This window comes from Piliocolobus tephrosceles, chromosome 3 (genome assembly GCF_002776525.5).
Source record: "Piliocolobus tephrosceles isolate RC106 chromosome 3, ASM277652v3, whole genome shotgun sequence".
Classification (NCBI taxonomy): Eukaryota; Metazoa; Chordata; class Mammalia; order Primates; family Cercopithecidae; genus Piliocolobus; species Piliocolobus tephrosceles.
The window spans coordinates 106,076,798-106,089,989 of record NC_045436.1 but is presented as its reverse complement, the minus strand read 5'-3'; the positions used below and the strand labels follow the sequence as shown (position 1 = coordinate 106,089,989).

The 13,192-nt window shown below is 40.1% G+C and overlaps 1 pseudogene; it reads left to right on the top strand.

The window, feature by feature from the left end:
• Positions 1 to 83: 83 nt before the first annotated feature.
• LOC113225227 lies at positions 84 to 1,364 on the top strand (annotated as a pseudogene).
• The last annotated feature ends 11,828 nt before the right edge of the window (positions 1,365 to 13,192 follow it).

Here is a 13,192-nt window from a genome sequence, read left to right as displayed (position 1 = left end):
TCAATAAACACAGAAAAAGCATTTGATAAGATTTAACATCCTTCATGATAAAAACTCTCAACAAATTAGGCATAAAAGAAACATACCTCAAAATAACAAAGGCCATATATGACAAACTCACAGCTAACATCATACCACCTGGGGAAAAGCTGAAAGCCTTTCCTCCAAGAACTGGAATAAGACAATGATGCTCACCTTTACTATTCTTATTCAACATTGTGCTGGAAGTCTTAGCCCGATCGATTAGGAAAGAGGAAGAAATAAAGACATAATCCAAGTTGGAAAAGAAGTGAAAGTGTCCCTCTTTACAGATGACATGATCTTATACCTAGAAAAACCTAAAGACTCTACCAAAAAACTCTTACAAATGATAAATAAATCCAGTAAAGTTGAAGGATACAAAACCAATATACAAAAATCAGTAGTGTTTCCATACAACAAAGATGAACTAACTAAAAAGAAATCAAGAAAGCAATCCCACATTTCCACCCACTTCCCCACCCGGTGCCACTCTGGCTACCCTGCACTCACTCTGAGCTGCAGGCTCCTACTAAGTTAGTGCCCCCATGGTCTCCCTTTAGCCGCTATCATGATTATCTACCCTGGCATCATCAGTCACAATAGTTCTCCAACATGTATAAGATTTGGGAGATTGCAGACAGGCTTGCCTGAAGGTGGAGGGAAAGATGGTAAGTAGGACAGAAGGTAACACTCATGACTTGTTCACTGGTGGAAATGCCTCTGCTGAAGGCCCCCTAGAGCAAAGGTACCTAAAGCACAGTAATCACTGGTGTTAATATTGTCAGGAACCTCACTTACAGGAAACCAGCTTCACAAAAGAAGCCTACAAGAAGTACATCAAAGATTACATGAAATCAATCAAAGGCAAATTTGGAGAATAGAGACCAGAAAGAGTAAAACGTTCTGTGACAGAGGCTACAGAACCAATCAAGCACACCCTTGCTAATTTCAAAAACTCCAGTTCTTTATTGGTGAAAACATGAATCCAGATGGCATGGTTGCCCTACTGAGCTACCATGAGAATGGTATGACTTCATATATGATTTTCTTTAAGGATGATTTAGAAATGGAAAAAATGGTAACACAGTTGACAATTTCTTTGGATCTATCACCTGTCATCATAACTGGCTGCTGCTTGTCATCCATACAACACCAGTACTTAAGATGGATGGGACTGATATAATCTTGAGCTCTTCATTTATTTTGACTATGATTTATTTGGAGTGAAGGCAGTTTTTAAGAAAACTATGTCAGGTTGTCTAAAAATAAAATGTATTTAAACTAAAAAAAAAAAAGAAAAGCAATTCCATTTATAATAGCTAAAGAAAGAAAGAAATAACATACCTAGGAATAAATTTAACTAAGGAGGTGAAAGACTTCTATAAGGAAAACTGTAAAATACTGATGAAATTGAAGAGAACACAAAAACAGAACAACATACCATGCTCATGGATCAGTAGAATTAATATTGCTAAAATGACCATACTACCAAAGCAATCTACAGATTCAATGTAATTCCTATTGAAATACCACTGACACTCTTTTCAGAAATAGAAAAAAAAAATCCCTAAAATTGATATGGCACCACAAAAGACTCTGAATAGCCAAAGCAATACTGAACAAAAGCCAAGCTGGAGGCATCACACTACCTGACTTCAAAACACACTACAAAGCTATGGCAGCCAAAACAACATGCTATTGGTATACACATAGACATATAGAGCAATGGATCAGAATAGAGAACCAGAAATACATTCCATGTACTTACAGCAAACTGATTTTGACAAAGGCACCAAGGACGTGCACTGGGAAAGGAACACCCTCTTCGATAAATGATACTGAGAAAACTGGATAGTCATATGCATAAGAATGAAACTAGACTCCTATCTCTCACTACTTACAAAAATCAACTCAAAATGCAATAAAGACTTAAGCATAAGATCTGAAACACAAAACTACTAGAACAAAACATAGGAAGAATGCTTTGGGACATTGGCCTAGGGAAAGAGTTTATGGCTAAGACTTTAAAAACACAGGGAACAAAAACAAAAAATAGACAAATGAGACTATACTAAACTAAAAAGCTTCTGCACTGCAAATGAAACAATCAACGGAGTGAAAAGACAGAGTGAAGAGACAACCTGTAGAATGGGAGAAAATAAATGAGAACTATTCATATGACAAGGGACTAATATCCAGAATATATAAGGAACTCAAACAACTCAATAGTAAAAACAAAATAAAACAAAAATATCCTCAAATAATCCTGTTAAAAAGTGGGCATATGATCTGAATGGACATTTCTCAAAAGGAGACATCCAAACTGGGCACAGTGGCTCACATCTATAATCCCAGCACTTTGGGAGGCCAAGGCAGGAGGACTGCTTGGGCCCAGGAGTTCAAGACCAGCCTGGGCAACATAGTAAGACCCTGTCTCTATTAAAAAAAAAAAAAAAAAAGGCATGGTGGCATGTGCCTGTGGTCCCAGCTGTTTGGGAGGATGAGGTGGGAAGATCACTTGAGGTGGTACATGCCTATGGTCCCAGCTACTTAGGAGGCTAACCCTGGGAGATCAAGCCTGCAGTGAGCCGTGATTATGCCACTGCACTCCAGCCTGGGTGACAGAGTGAGACCCCGTCTCAAAAAAAAAGAAGACATACAAATGGCCAACAGGTATTTGAAAAAAAATGTTGAACATCACTAATCATCAGGGAAATGCAAATCAAAGCCATGAGATAACATCTCACTCCAATTAGAATGGCTATTATAAAAAACAAACAAAAAAAATGCTGGTGAGGATGTGGAGAAAAGGAAACTCACACACTGTTGGTGAGAAGATAATATGTTACAGCCATTATGTAAAACAGTATGGTGGTTTCTCAAAAAACTAAAACCGGGACTACTATTCGATGCAGCAATCTGAATACTGGGTATCCAAAGGAAAGGAAATCAGTATATATAAGGGATATCTGTACCCTTGTTTTTTGCATCATTATTCACAATAGCCAAGATATGGAATCAACCTCACTATCCATCAATGGATAAATGGATAAGGAAAATGTGGTGTGTATATATATATATAAAATATATATATATATATATATACACACAATGAAATATGATTTCATCATTAAAAAAAAAGAAATCCCATCATCCACAGCAAAATGAATAGAACTGAAGGTCATTATGTTAAATAAAATATGCCAAACACAGAAAGACAAATATCATATGTTCTCATTCATATGTGGGAATAAAAATGGTGATCTCATGAAGGTAGAGAGTAGAATGACAGTTACTGAAGGCTGGGGAGGGTAGTGGGTAGGGAGATGAAGAGAAGTTGGTGAATGGGTACAAACATACAGCTAGACAGAAGGAATAAGTTCTAGTATTGACAGCAGAGTAAAGTTACTATAGTTAACAATAATTTATCGTATATTTCAAAATATCTAGAAGAGAATATTTGAAATATTCCCAACACAAAGAAATGATAAATGTTTGAAGTGATGGATATCCTAATACTCTGATTTGATCATTGTGCGTTGTATGCATGTATCAAAATATCACTCATTTGTATAATTATTATGTATCAATGACAACATTCCTGAAATCCTAAAAAAAAGTCCTTTAAAGAACCAGTGAGGGTAAAGGATAAGACCAAGGTCCAGCTCAAGCAACAGAAGATAGTTACAGATTTATTCTGCACATTCTGGAGAAAAAGCCATGTTGTTCCTAAGAGGGAAAAGAGATGGAAAAGGAGGGAAGAGAAAAAGTTGGATAAGAAGAAGAGAAGCAAGCAAGAGGATAGAATGCAGGGCCAGTATGGTGGCTATGGTCTGAATGTGTGCCTCAAAATCATACGTTGAAACTTAGTCACCAATATATAATATCAAAGGGTGTGTTCTTCAGGAAGTGATTAAGTCATGAGGGCTCCTTGCTTGTGAATGGGATTTATGCCTTATAAAAAAGGCTTTACACAGTATTTGCCCTTTTTGCCCTTCTGCCTTCCACCATGTGAAGACACAGTATTCAAGGCTCCATCTTGGAAGCTGAGACTGAACCCTCATTAGACACAGAACCTGCTGGTGCTTTGATCTTGGACTTCTCAGTTTCCAGAGCTGTCAGTATTGAATGTATGTTGTTATAAATTACCCAGTCTCAGGTGTTTTGTTAGCAGCAGGAACAGACTAAGACACCAGCCCCTACTATTTATGAGTTTTGGCCTGTTCATACTGGCTCAAGAGAGCCAATTGGGTCAATTCCACGTTCAATGACATCACGTGGATAGTGTGAAATCACCGATGGGTATTTATATCGTGTAAACTGGCACATGCTATAAATCAGGGCTCACCAATGCCATCTTTCCTCTGGGAGCTTGTTTCCCTCAACTCCTCTAGGTCTGGGGCAATAAGCCAACATAACATTGGTCTGAATATTTATTTATTTATTTTGAGACAGAGTCTTGCTTTGTCACCCAGGTTGGAATGCAGTGGCGCGATCTTGGCTCACTACGACCTCTGCCTCCTGGGTTCAAGTGATTCTCCTGCCTCAGCCTCCCGAGTAGCTGAGATTACAGGTGCCCACCACCATGCCCAGCTAATTTTTTATTTTTTATTTATTTTTTTGTATTTTTAGTAGAGACAGGGTTTCACCGTGTTGGCCAGGCTGGTCTCCTGACTTTAAGTGACTTATCTGCCTCGGCCTCCCAAAGTGCTGGGATTACAAGTGTGAGCCACCGTGCCCGGCCAGGTCTAAATATTTGTAACAAGCTGTTAAATAAAATATGTTCTACCCTCACATCTTGACAAATATACTTTTATAATGATCTGGAAGGGCAGGTTGCTATTTAGAATTCTCAGACTCCTTGGGGTCTCCAGATTATGGAGCTAGCTGGCTCCCTGGCTGCCCATCCCTGGTCTGAGGGCAGTTCCTCTGTTATTTCTACCTATGCTCCATCCTACACCGCAAAGGGCTTTGTGGACACGTGTGTGGACACCTGATGCTACACAGCTAAGCTCTAACCACACCCACTTCATAAAATGTGCGTCCCCTGGGCATCCTTAGCCTCTAGGGTTGTGTACTCCAGCTGTGCATTCTGCCCTTAGGAGGATTTAATCAGGAAAGAGGCTGTACTGGCCCTGTAAATAGGCTCCAAGTGGGTTGGGCAGATAATTCTGTGGTCTAAGGCACCCAGACACAGATGAATAGTATTCCATTGTATAGATCACTTTGGGTAATATGGACATTTTAACAACTTTAATCCTTCTAGTCCATGAGCGTGAGCTATCTTTCCATTTATTTGTGTCTTCTTCTATTTTTCTAATGATTTTTAAATAGTTTTCAGTGTACTGATTTTTGTGTGTTGATTTTGGATCCTACAACTTTATTATATTTGTTTATCTTAACAGTTTTTTGGGGGAGTCTCGGGGGTTTTCTATATATAAGGACATGTTATCTGCAAACAGGTGTAATTTAACTTCTCCCTTTCCTATTTGCGGGATGTCTTTTATTTATTTCTCTTGCCTAATTGCTGTAGCTAGGATTTCCAATACTATATGTTGAATACAGGTGGCAAGAATGGACATCTTTGTGTTGTTCTGATCTTAGAAGAAAGGCTTTCCATTTTCACTGTAGTGTATAATATTAGCTGTGAACAAAGTCCGCATTTTAAAACACCTGTTAGATTCTTACTGGGAGATGCTGAAGGCCTCTACATGTAAGAGGTAGGGTAGGCCTGTGTTGCTCTTCCCTCCAAATTCACTAAATGTTGGCATGTTACCCTGGTATCCAGCTCTAGATGGAATTCTGCTACCTCTGTCATCATTAGCAAGCAGGCATCCTCTTCTTACAAGCTCAGCTCAGTCCCTTAGGCACTGTATCAGTTGAGATAAGGAAAAGCTGCTGTAATAATAATACAACGGTTTAAAGCTAGAGACGGAGGTGAATGTTCCAAGGTGGCAGGTGGTCTGCTTCATGAGCCACTCAGGGGCTCAGATTCCTTCCAGCATGATTCTACACTACTGTCTGGGCCTTTTGTTGTCTGCATAGCAAAGTTCTAGCCAACCAAATGGCAAGAAGGGAACAAGAACTCAGAAGAGGCATATTCGTGTTCTTAAGGTGTAGGCCCAGAAATCTAGGTATACATTCTTCTATTCACACGCCATCAGGTGAAACTTAGCCACATGACTACAGCTATCTCTTAGGTGAGCTGGATGGGGCGGCAGGGGGTAGCCAAGCCCCTAGGAAGAAGAGGAGAATGGACTATTTGGTAGAAAACCGGTTGTCTCTACCATTGGCACACTGCCAAGTATCTTGCAGGAAAGAATTAATCAAGGCAGATGCAGTAATATTCTAGAGGCAAGTTAAGCTCACTTACTATTCAGAATAGGTACCAGAATCTTCAGGTCCAAATCAGAGTTTAAGCCACGAAGACCACTCTGAAAGATATAGATAGGCTGCTGGGCTCATAAATTTTATGCTCTCCTGTACATATAAGGACACAAATTCTTCTACAGTATTGCTAATTAATCCACATATTTTATTTATTTATTTATTTATTTTTATATGGAGTCTCGCTCTGTCACCTAGGCTGGAGTGCAGTGGTGTGATCTCGGCTCACTGCAACCTCTGCCTCCTGGGTTCACGCCATTCTCCTGTCTCAGCCTCTGGAGTAGCTGGGACTACAGGCGCCTGGCACCATGCCCGGCTAATTTTTGGTATTTTTAGTAGAGATGGGGTTTCACCATGTTAGCCAGGATAGTCTCAATCTCCTGACCTTGTGATTCGCTCACCTTGGCCTCCCAAAGTGCTGGGACTACAAGCGTGAGCCACTGCGCCTGGCCTCACACATTTTATTTTTAAAATTTAATTTAATTTAATCTTTTTAGACATGGGGTCTTGCTATGTTGCCCAAGCAGGATTCAAACTTCTGGGCTTGGCTGGGCATGGTGGTTCATTCCTATAATCCCAGTGTTTCGGGAAGCCAAGGCAGGAGGATTGCTTGAGGCCAGGAGTTTGAGACCAGCCTGGGCAACATAGCAAGACACCATCTCTACAAAACAAAAACAAAAACAAACAGACAAAAACCTCCTGCACTCAAAGAATCCTCCCACCTCAGCCTTCTGAGTAGTATCACACACACACATGCCACTTTGCCTAGCTAATCCACATATTTTAAACACCACACATTTTGCCAACTAAAAACTATTTCTATCATTTGAAAAGTATATTAACAACTAGTACATTGAGATAGCAATAGTCAAACCACTTGTAATAGGTCCTCTGGAATGTGGAGACATGAGAAAAACATTTCAAGGCCAGGTGCGGTGGCTCATGTCTGTAATCCCAGCGCTTTGGGAGGCTGAGACTGGCGGATCACGAGGTCAGGAGACTGAGACCATCCTGGCTAACACGGTGAAACCCCGTCTCTACTAAAAAAATACAAAAAACTAGCCAGGCGTGGTGGCGGGTGCCTGTAGTCCCAGCTATTCGGGAGGCTGAGACAGGAGAATGGCGCGAACCTGGGAGGCAGAGTTTGCAGTGAGCCGAGATCATACCACTGCACTTCAGCCTGGGTGACAGAGCGAGACTCCATCTCAAAAAAAAAAAAATTTCAAACCTGTCCTGGAGAGTATATTCCTGATTAGGGCACTTTAAATGCTAAATTCCTATTTCTAGATTAAAAGAAAGTAACAAACACACATATATATCATATTGTCCAGGCCCTTTATGCATATTGGAAACATTTATACCACACACACTCACATACACATGCACACACACAAACACGTGTGTGCACACACACACGCACACAGGAAATACAAAAAACTATGCACCAAAATAGAGATGATTATTACTAGGTAGGGTCTATTTTGTGCAGGTATCAACATATAAACATTCCCAGAGGAATTTCATAATTCACGATTTCGTGAAGATGACAAAAGAAGTAAAGAATGACTGCATCTATTCTGAACTTGACTCAATTCTGAAGTCCTGATGTCAGTCGCTACTTCTTCCTTTCTAAGGCACTGATGGTAACAATTAACTTCTGTGGCCAGGGGACTATTTCCAGGATGGCCTGGATCCTATTTTTGCCACCCCATACTGCTCTCACACCACACTGTTTGAGAGGTCTACTTCCTGCATCTGGGCCCTTGTTAAAAATGAAAGTAGTTCTTCTTTGCTTTGGTCCTGGATCAAAAGATAGCCCTCAACTACTGAGTCTTTAGCAATTCCTTTGCATCTGATTGCAGATGCAATTGAAAATTGCAACATAACTGCAGTTGCCTTGCCTGTGAAAAGGCAATATAACTGATGGTTGAAAGCAAAGATTCTTTCAGTTCTCTCATCTGAATAATGAGTTGGCAGATGTAGAGTGCTTAGGACAGCACCTGGCACGTAGTAAGTAGCACTCTGTGGGTGCCGGCTGTTACCATTTCCCTATTATCTGTTTCTCCTGACAGACCTTAGATAGTGGGACTTTGAATCTTCTTCACTTTATTTTATTGTTTTAATTAATTAATTAATTACTTTTAAAAGACAGAGTCTCACTCTGTTGTCCAGATTGGACAACAATCTGTGAAGCAATCATAGCTCACTGTAACCTCAAACACCTGAGCTCAAGTGATCTTCCTGCCTCAGTCTCCCAAGTAGCTAGGACTACAGGCATGCATCACCTCACCCAGCTGATTTTTAAATTTCTGTAGAGATGAGGTCTTGCCATGTTGTCCAGGTTGGTCTTGAACCCCTGGCCTCAAGGGATCATCCTGCCTTGGCCTCCCAAAGCTCTGGCATTACAGGTGTGAGCCACTGTGCCTGGCCTCCACTTTATTTTAAGAAGGAAATCACAGGTAACTACTCTTACACTTTGTCACTCTTGACACTACCCTTCCACTAGTTAACTGCAGGAACAGGGTCAGATGGCTGCTGGGGTTGTCTTGAAACTTGACATGATTAAGCCTGTGATGCCAGGATTAAAAAAAATGACTTTTCTCTTAGCCTTTATCTGTTGTCTGTCTTTTAGACATTTAACTATCAGTCTTCTTACATGAAGGAATAAATGGGGTTAAAAACAAAAAAGAGTTTTTCCTGTTCCAAGATGGCCAAACAGGAATAGCTCTGGTCTGCAGCTCACAGTGTGACTGACGCAGAAGACAGGTGATTTCTGCATTTCCAACTGAGCCTCCACTGGTGATACCCTGGCAAATAGGGTCTGGAGTGGACCCCCAGCAAACTCCAACAGACCTGCAGCTGAGGGACCTGACTGTTAGAAGGAAAACTAACAAACAGAAAGGAATAGCATCAACATCCACACCAAAACCCCATCTGTAGGTCACCAACATCAAAGACAAAAGGTAGATAAAACCACAAAGATGGGAGAAACCAGAGCAGAAAAGCTGAAAATTCTAAAAACCAGAGCACTTCTTCTCCTCCAAAGGATTGCAGCTCCTCGCCAACAATGGAACAAAGCAGGACAGAGAATGACTTTGACTAGTTGACAGAAGTAGGCTTCAGAAGGTCGGTAATAACAAACTTCTCTGAGCTAAAGTAGGATGTTTGAACTCATCACAAGGAAGCTAAAAACCTTGAAAAAAGATTGGACGAATGACTAACTAGAATAAACAGTGTAGAGAAGACCTCAAATGACCTGATGGAGCTGAAAACCATGGCACGAGAACTACGTGACACATGCACAAGCTTCAGTAACCAATTCGATCAAGTGGAAGAAAGGGTATCAGTGATTGAAGTTCAAATTAATGAAATAAAGTGAGAGAAGTTTAGAGTAAAAAGAGCAAAAAGAAATGAACAAAGCCTCCAAGAAATACGGGACTATGTGAAAAGACCAAAGTAAAGTTTGATCTGGTGTACCTGAAAGTGACAGGGAGAATGGAACCAAGTTGGAACACACTCTTCAGGATATTATCCAGGAGAACTTACTCAACCTAGCAAGGCAGGCCAACATTCAAATTCAGGAAACACAGAGAACACCACAAAGATACTCCTCAAGAAGAGCAACCCCAAGACACATAATTGTCAGATTCACCAAGGTTGAAATGAAGGAAAAAAAGTTAAGGGCAGCCAGAGAGAAAGGTTGGGTTAACCACAAAAGGAAGCCCATCAGACTAACAGCGGATCTCTTGGCAGAAACTCTACAAGCCAGAAGACAGTGGGGGCCAATATTCAACATTCTTAAAGAAAAGGATTTTCAACCAAGAATTTCATATCTAGCCAAACTAAGTTTCATAAGTGAAGGAGAAATAAAATCCTTTACAGACAAGTAAACACTGAGAGATTTTGTCACCACCAGGCCTGCCTTACAAGAGCTCCTGAAGGAAGCACTAAACATGGAAAGGAACAACCGGTACCAGTCACTGCAAAAACATGCCAAATTGTAAAGACCATCTATGCTAGGAAGAAACTGTGTCAACAAACAGGCAAAATAATCAGCTAACATCAAAATGACAGGATCAAATTCACACATAACAATATTAACCTTAAATGTAAATGGGCTACAGGCCCCAATTAAAAGACACAGACTGGCAAATTGGATGAAGAGTCAAGACCCATCAGTATGCTGTATTCAGGAGACCCATCTCATGTGCAGAGACACACATAGGCTCAAAATAAAGGGATGGAGGAAGAGCTACCAAGCAAATGGAAAGCAAAAAAAAGCAGGGGTTGCAATCCTAGTCTGATAAAACAGACTTTAAACCAACAAAGGTCAAACGGGACAAAGAAGGCCATTACATAATGGTAAAGGGATCAATTCAACAAGAAGAGCTAACTTTCCTAAATATATATACACCCAATACAGGAGTACCCAGATTCATAAAGCAAGTCCGTAGAGACCTACAAAGAGACTTAGACTCCCACACAATAATAATGGGAGACTTTAACAACCAACTGTCAATATTAGACAGATCCATGAGACAAAAAGTTAACAAGGATATCCAGGACTTGAACTCAGCTCTGTACCAAGCAGACCTAATAGACATATACAGAACTCTCCACCCCAAATCAACAGAATATACATTCTTCTCAGCACCACATCGCATGTATTCCAAAATTGATCACACAGTTGGAAGTAAAGCACTCCTCAGCAAATGTAAAAGAACAGAAATCACAACAAAGTTTCTCTCAGTCCACAGTGCAATCAAATTAGAACTCACGATTAAGAAACTTACTCAAAACTACTCAAGTACATGGAAACTGAACAACCTGCTCCTTAGTGACTACATAACGAAATGAAGGCAGAAATAAAGATGTTCTTTGAAACCAGTAAGAACAAAGACACAACATACCAGAATATCTGGGACACATTTAAAGCAGTGTGTAGAGGGAAATTTATAGCCCTAAAATGCCCACAAGAGAAAGCAGGAAAGATCTGAAATCAACATGCTAACATCACAATTAAAAGAACTAGAGAAGCAAGAGCAAACAAATTCAAAAGCTAGCAGAAGGCAAGAAATAACTAAGATCAGAGCAGAACTGAAGGAGACAGAGACACAAAAACCCTTCAAAAAATCAATGAATCCAGGAGCTGGTTTTTAGAAAAGATCAACAAAATTAATAGACCGCTAGCAAGACTAATAAAGATGAAAAGAGAGAAGAATCAAAAAGATGCAATAAAAAATGAGAAAGGGGATATCACCACCGATCCCACAGAGATACAAACTACCATCAGAGAATACTATAAACACCTCTATGCAAATAAACTAGAAAATCTAGAAGAAATGGATAAATTCCTGGATGCATACACCCTCCCAAGACTAAACCAGGAAGAAATTCAATCTCTGAATAGACCAATAACAGGCTCTGAAATTGAGGCAATAGTTAATAGCCTACCAACCAAAAAAAGTCCAGGACCAGAAGGATTCACAGCCGAATTCTACCAGAGGTACGAAGAAGAGCTGGTACCATTCCTTCTGAAACTATTCCAATTGATAGAAAAAGAGGGAATCCTCCCTAATTCATTTTATGAGGCCAGCATCATCCTGATACCAAAGCCTGGCAGAGACACAACAGAAAAAAGAATTTTAGACCAATATTCCTGATGAACATCAATGAGAAAATCCTCAATAAAAGACTTGCAAACTGAATCCAGCAGCACATCAAAAAGCTTATCCACCACAATCAAGTTGGCTTCATCCCTGGGATGCAAGGCTGGTTCAACATACGCAGATCAATAAATGCAATCCATCACATAAACAGAACCAATGACAAAAACCACATGATTATCTCAAAAGATACAGAAAAGACTTCCACAAAATTTAACAGCCCTTCATGCTAAAAACTGTCAATAAACTAGGTATTGATGGAAGGTATCTCAAAATAATAAGAGCTATTTATGACAAACCCACAGCCAATATCATACTGAATGGGCAAAAACTGGAAGTATTCCCTTTGAAAACTGGCACAAGACAGGGATGCCCTCTCTCACCACTCCTATTCAACATGGTGTTGGAAGTTCTGGCCAGGGCAACAGACAGGAGAAAGAAATAAAAGGTATTCAATTAGGAAAAGAGGAAGTCAAATTGTCCCTGTTTGCAGATGACATAATTGTATATTTAGAAAACCCCATTGTCTCAGCCCAAAATCTCCTTAAGCTGATAAGCAACTTCAGCAAAGTCTCAGGATACAAAATCAATGTGCAAAAATCACAAGCATTCCTATACACAAATAACAGACAAACAGAGAGCCAAATCATTAGTGAACTCCCATTCACAATTGCTACAAAGAGAATAATATTCCTAGGAATCCAACTTACAAGGGATGTGAAGCACCTTTTCAAGGAGAACTACAAGCCACTGCTCAATGAAATAAAGGAGGACACAAACAAATGGAAAAACATTCCATGCTCATGGATAGGAAGAATCAATATTGTGAAAATGGCCATACTGCCCAAGGTAATTTATAGATTCAATGCCATCTCCATCAAGCTACCAATGACTTTCTTCACAGAATTGGAAAAAAAACTACTTTAAAGTTCATATGGAACCAAAAAGAGCCTGCATTGCCAAGACAATCCTAAGCAAAAAGAACAAAGCTGGAGGCATCACGCTACCTGACTTCAAACTATACTACAAGGCTATGGTAACCAAAACAGCATGATACTGGTAGCCAAACAGAGATATAGACCAATGGAACAGAACAGAGGCCTCAGAAGTAACACCAC